Source organism: Staurois parvus, unplaced genomic scaffold, assembly GCF_062004578.1.
Source record: "Staurois parvus isolate SC_StPar_1 unplaced genomic scaffold, SC_StPar_1.0 ptg000552l, whole genome shotgun sequence".
Lineage (NCBI taxonomy): Eukaryota > Metazoa > Chordata > Amphibia > Anura > Ranidae > Staurois > Staurois parvus.
The window spans coordinates 191010-197500 of NW_028318348.1; the positions used below are offsets into that span (position 1 = coordinate 191010).

Here is a 6491-nt window from a genome sequence, read left to right on the forward strand (position 1 = left end):
TATATTAATGCCCTTACATCCCATTTAACCCATTTATATCCTATATAATTCCCTAACCCCCCATACTTATCCCCTATTATTTTATAATAATTCCCTAACACCCCATACTCACTCTCTAATAACCTATAATAATGCCCTAACACCCCATACTTACCCCCCGGTATTCCATAATAATTTCCAAACACCCCATACTTACCCCCTAGTAACCTATAATAATTCCCTAACACCCCATACTTACCCCCTGGTATTCCATAATAATGCCCTAACACCCCATACATATCCCCTGGTATCCTACATAATTCCCTAACACCCCATACTCACTCCTGGTATCATATATTATTGCCTTAACACCCTGTACACACCCCTTTGCATCCTATAATAATCCCCTAAGACCCCATACTAACCCCTTGGTATCCCATAATAATGCCCTTAAATCCCATACGTACCCTCCTAATATCATGTATAATTCCCTAACACCCCATACTTACCCCCTAATAACCTATAATAATGCCCTAACACCCCATACTTACCCCCTAATAACCTATAATAATGCCCTAACACCCCATACTTACCCCCTAATAACCTATAATAATGCCCTAACACCGCATACTTACCCCCTAATAACCTATAATAATGCCCTAACACCCCATACTTACCCCTTAATAACCTATAATAATGCCCTAACACCCCATTCTTACGCCCTAATAACCTAAAATAATGCCCTAACACCGCATACTTACCCCCTAATAACCTATAATAATGCCCTAACACCCCATACTTACCCCTTAATAACCTATAATAATGCCCTAACACCCCATACTTACGCCCTAATAACCTATAATAATGCCCTAACACCGCATACTTACCCCCTAATAACCTATAATAATGCCCTAACACCCCATATTTGCCCCCTAATAACCTATAATAATGCCATAACACCCCATACTTGCCCCCTGGTATCCTATATTAATGCCCTAACACCCCATAACCACCCCTATTATTCCATCAATTCCTAACATCCAGTAACTTCTTAATGATCATTTAACATTGCAAAGGAGATCTCTAAATGATTTCCTGATATCCCCCCCCCCCCTCACAAGCCATGGTGTCCTCTTCCAAAATAAGAGAAAGTCAGGAGCTTGCCTGCTCACAGTTTTTGAAAATGGAGACTTTAGATCTGCCCTTCACATCAATCCCGGCCCACAAGAAGCTTAGGTCCCTACCACACATACGGGGGCCAGTTTGTAAAGGCGCCAATTCACCTAGCAGCATGCAGGAGGAAAGCTGAAGAAGCATAGGGAGAATGTGCAAACTCCATGCAGATAGGGTGCTGGTTGGGATTTTAACCAAGGAGCCCAGTGCTGCAAGGCAGAAGTGCTAACCACTAAGCCACTATATGAAGGATACAAATAACAGATTTCAGTAGAGCCCTCCAGTTGGTGTAATTTGTGTTTTTCAAGCTTCACACCTAAAACTGACAAAATCACAGTTTATTCTACGCTCGGCCATGACCTAGATTATAGAAGGTCAAAAAGGCAGCACAAAACACCCCGCCTATCCCTCAGATGCTGGAGATTATTCGATGTATGGAATGGCCTTAAGTAATTCACTTATAGGTGGCAAGTGACCGCCGTCTGAGATTATCCACGCTGACAACGGCCAGCAAATTCTGGGATTTTTTTTTGGGGGGTCAAAAGTGCAAAATGCATCAATTTGGTCTGCTCAGGAAAAGGACTGAAGGGACGTGGTTCAGGATAGATAATATTTTATATCTTGTATACAATTCTGATTATTAGGATTAGGCTTTTTAGGCTTTTTTTTTGGTGGTGATTATTACCATAAAAATATAATAAAGTTGATGAACGCAGAATTTCAAATTTTAAAGTAGCTTGCTTCTTTGTTTTAGGAGGTGATCACTGCCAAAGTCACACCAGAGATAGATTTAATTTGTGTTAATTAGGGATGACAGCGTGGCTCAGATCCGCGATTGGATTTCTACGCAATGGGAGGAGCTTACTAAGTTTTTGAGCCGTTTCTGCCTCATTTTTTTTCTCATTGCCAGCTTCCTATTGGTTGTTGGGATGGCAGTCCTGTATAGATGTACAGCTGGCCGCAGGGGCAAAATGTAATAGTTTGCATGGCTCCACCCACTATCCTAAACTAAGCCCCCCTTTTTTTTTGGCGTTGGCAATGCATGGGATGACATCTGTTTAAAGAAAACTTTCTTCCTGTTATAATCAATTTAATTTTAGACAACACTTACCGAAGAATTAATCTTTATTTGACATCTTTTATACGCTTTGTGAGGTCTCGTACCGTATTATTAACCGTCACGTCTGAAAATGTTATGAGTTTTAAATTTCAGTCTGTGCGGTCTATGTCAACCAAAAAGTGTTTTTCTTAAAGCAACTTCAAAAAAATCAAAATGATGAGACACGTTTTGCTTGATCCATGTCAAGTGCTTTGTACTATGCCAAGTAAAAAAAAAAAAAAGAAAAAAAAGAAAAAATCGTTCTTTGATATTGTGTGAAATTATTTTTCTTTTTTCACTACATTGATAAGGGTGCAAATACTAGATTATTATTGTAGAATTCTTTTTTTTTATCCTTCTCTATTTAGGGATGACAAACCCAACCTAAAAAGATTAGGTAAAGGGACAAATGCCCTAGACCACAGTTATGGAGCATTTTAACGTCCACTTTTTGTGTAGCGTTGTATTGTTTGTTAAATTTTTGCTTCTAGGTTAATTGAAAACAATAAGCGGTCGATTAATAAAAATTGCACGATTAACTTTTTTTTAAAGTTTGGAAAACTTATTGAAACAAAAAATATGATATATATATTTCATTGCTCAGCATAGAAACATAGATGGCAGCAGAAAAGACTAAGTGGTTCATTGAGTTTGCCCCATTTTTTTTTTTTTTTGCAAACAGGCATAATTACCATTTTTTCACTGCATTGATAAGAGTGCAAATACTAGATTATTATTGTAGAATTCTTTTTTTATCCTTCTCTATTTAGGGATGAAAAAAACACAACCTAAAAAGATTAGGTAAAGGGACAAATGCCCTAGACCACAGTTATGGAGCATTTTAATGTCCACTTTTTGTGTAGTTTGTATTGTTTGTTACATTTTTGCTTGCGTCTACCTTCTAGGTTAATTGAATAACAATAAGCGGTCGATTAGTAAAAATTGCATCATTAACTTTTTTTAAAGTTTGGAAAACTTATTGAAACAAAAAATATGATATATATATATATTTCATTGTTCAGCATAGAAACATAGATGGCAGCAGAAAAGACTAAGTGGTTCATTGAGTTTGCCCCATTTTTTTTTATTTTATTTTTTTTGCAAACAGGCATAATTACCATTTTTCCCATAGATTGTAACTTATTTAAAGGATCATTTTTGCTCTAGCTGTACTATTGCATCCCTGGCAGAAATCTGTATGGATAATGGAATTTTCCTTTCCATTTTTTATTTATTTATTTATTACAGGTACTTATATAGCGCCGTCAATTTACGCATCGCTTTACATATATATTGTACATTCACATCAGTTCCTAACTCTGAAGGGGCGTACAATCTAAGGTCCCTAACTCACATTCATACATACTAGGGCCAATTTGGACAGGATCCGATTAATCTACAAGCATTTATTATTATTTATTTATTTATTTATTTATTTTACTGACTGAACTTTTGAAGTGAGCACACATTTGATAAGTTAACTTTTGTGAATTTCACCTGTAAAAAAAAAATACGTATTAGAGGATATTAAAAAATAGGTATTTTATTTATATTAGAGGAAATTAAAAAATAAGTATTAGAGGGAGGATACTGCGTGAGAGATACATTTTTACATTTTAGATTTTGTTTTTACGTAAATACTCTGTGAAAAAAAAGAAATCCCCATGTTCCAGATCTCGATATTTTCTCATGCAGAACTGAAGAATAGATTGCGGTCACAAATTTGACTTCCCAGTAAGAGATAAAGCCCCCCAAAAAAGCTATGATTTTTATACACGAATGTATAGAAATGTATACATTTTTAACCGCTGGAAAAAAGTGAAAACTGCTTGTCTGCAGATTTTTGTATTGCATTTCATTCTGGGCTGTACTTATTAAATCGTGAAAGCCTCAAAAACTCCATTATTTAGAATTACGCCGACTAGGAAAGACAAAGTACCAATAACAGTTAAAGATTGTGCCACAGCGAAATCCCAAACTTTTTGTGTCCTGTTACCACTTTCAAATATATATATATATTTGAAAGTGGTAACAGGACACAAAAAGTATATATATCTCAATTTAATTGCAATTTTTTTTATTCAAACTTGTGTCAATGGTGTTTTGAAAAAAAGCTTGAATTGTTGAGTTTTTTGATACTAAGTCAATGGACTTTAGTGTAGTTGAGGAACAAATATCTTGGGTACCAACATGACAGGCACAAAGCAAGCAAAAAAGTGTAGTAACAAAATCAGGCAGTCAAGTGAAGCATCCTGGAGATAAACCAATACGACATTTTAATTTGCTGTCCCATCTTGTTTCTTGCCACTCTAGACAAACCTGTGCTTCAGGTCAGGCAAGGCTGGCACACGATGAGCTAAAACAGCTTAAAGGAGGTAGTCTCATGTCTACTTGGACTTCACAGGGTAATAGTAAGCAAAAACCACTTTTATTTTAACCCGGAGAGATCTACGGAGAGTAAATAATTCAGTACAAGACTAGGCAAACGTAAGGATGGGAATATAAGTGGAGCCACGGAACTTAACATTTAAAGTTCAGCAAGTTGTTGCCATGTTTTAAGTTGTATAACTTAAAAAAGAGGGTATATATTAGAAATAAAGTCATAGCAGGCGACCAGATTTCACCATATGTTTTCCACAAATTGGACTAGAGTCACATTTGTTTCAATGAGTGCCTTTTTTTGTTTGAACAGGTAAAAAAAGAATATTGAGTTTATATCGTGCCTTTTAAATATTTTTATTCAATTTTTACATCAGCGTATAATTAAATAACTACATTAAATAAAGTAAGTCATAGATCAAAAAGGCAAATATTTTAAAGGAGCTCCCGTTCCACTGTTACATTACTTTATATTATATATTCCATCAGAAAATACATATTTCTGCCATTTTTTCCGCTGTCCAAGTCTAGAATGTAATCATTAATTTTTTTCAATTGATATAACAAACTATATGCACATTTTTTTTTCTGTGATTTGTAAAAGTAGGATTTTGTTTTTACTACATTACCGTGTTGAAATATTTATTTTTAATGATAAAATATATCCTATATATATAGTATGGTGCATAAATACTGTGCAATGAATAAACCCTGTAATAGAATGCTGTGTTTGCTAAAATATATATTTTTATTGCTAGCAATAAGATCATATATTCACTTTTTCTGAAGTTTTAATTGACTCTTTACAAATATATATTTTTTTTATTTCTCCAGGCAGATTGGACATTATCATTTACTATGTGGAATTTACAGATACTGTCATTTAAAATGTTTACAGAAATCAAATCCAGTAACAGAAATACTAGGTTGTTTAACTTTTTCTTTTTGCAAAAAAAGATATGTAAATTTGGCAAAAAAAAAAGAAAGAAAAAAATATAATATAATATGACTTAGCCTAATACTTTCAAAAGTTATTAAAAAAAAAAAACACTTTCAAAGTTTAAATTCAGAAATCTGTCACTTACTACAATGTATAAAAAAATCAAGAAAGACACATAACTTTAAGGAGTTTATGGTGTGGAAACTGTTATTCTTATATGATGACCCCCCAATAAAAAAAATGTTTACACAGGTATATAAATGCATTTTTATTCCTATTGTATATAGTATTTTGCCTTCAGGATAGGATTATTTGTTTTGGTCTTTTAGTTTCTTTTATTTATCAATTATCAGAATCTCTCCTTTTTTTTTTCTTGGGTTGCTCTGAGAGTCAGGCAAGCGTATCCAATTAACAGACTAATTCATTTAGATCCTGTTTATTTAATTGAAATCTTTTGTATAATGCAAACCCCTGGAGATTGGCATGGCTTTTAAACAAAAGAAAACACCAAGGTGAGTGAAGTCAGGGAGTTTCCTCCACCTACCATCCACAGAAAGTTCTTCAAACTCCTTGGAATGTTCCTCTTTTATATAGATTTGTGATGCATATGCTTCCTTTTTGAATGTTTATAGATCAGGTAGGTGGCAGAAGGGCAGGAGCTACATTAGAAAGCAGGTTAGTTCGTCTCTATAATTATACAAACCATAAATAAAATGTAATACTTATTTTAAATTCATAGGCAAATAGGAATCAAAATCACCTTCATGCATTGCAAAATACGATTTAGTCTATTTAATTGTCGTATATCATTATGAAATTGCTGGAGCTGTTGTCACATGTTCTTGGAAGTTGAAGACCTCACTCAGTGTTCTGTAAAGCTTTAAAGCTGATCACATTGCATAGGGACCTGTAGTATATTAA

General features: G+C 34.3%; 1 long non-coding RNA gene across 2 annotated transcripts in view; it reads right to left on the minus strand.

Annotated features, from left to right (window-relative positions):
* Positions 1-4962: 4962 nt before the first annotated feature.
* The window catches only part of LOC149450994 (uncharacterized), a 4635-nt gene continuing 3106 nt past the window's right edge, over positions 4963-6491 (minus strand). For both annotated transcript variants that reach the window (XR_016315171.1, XR_016315170.1), the window contains exon 2: positions 4963-6477. This is a non-coding gene — a long non-coding RNA (uncharacterized LOC149450994). The remainder of the gene's footprint in view (positions 6478-6491) is intronic.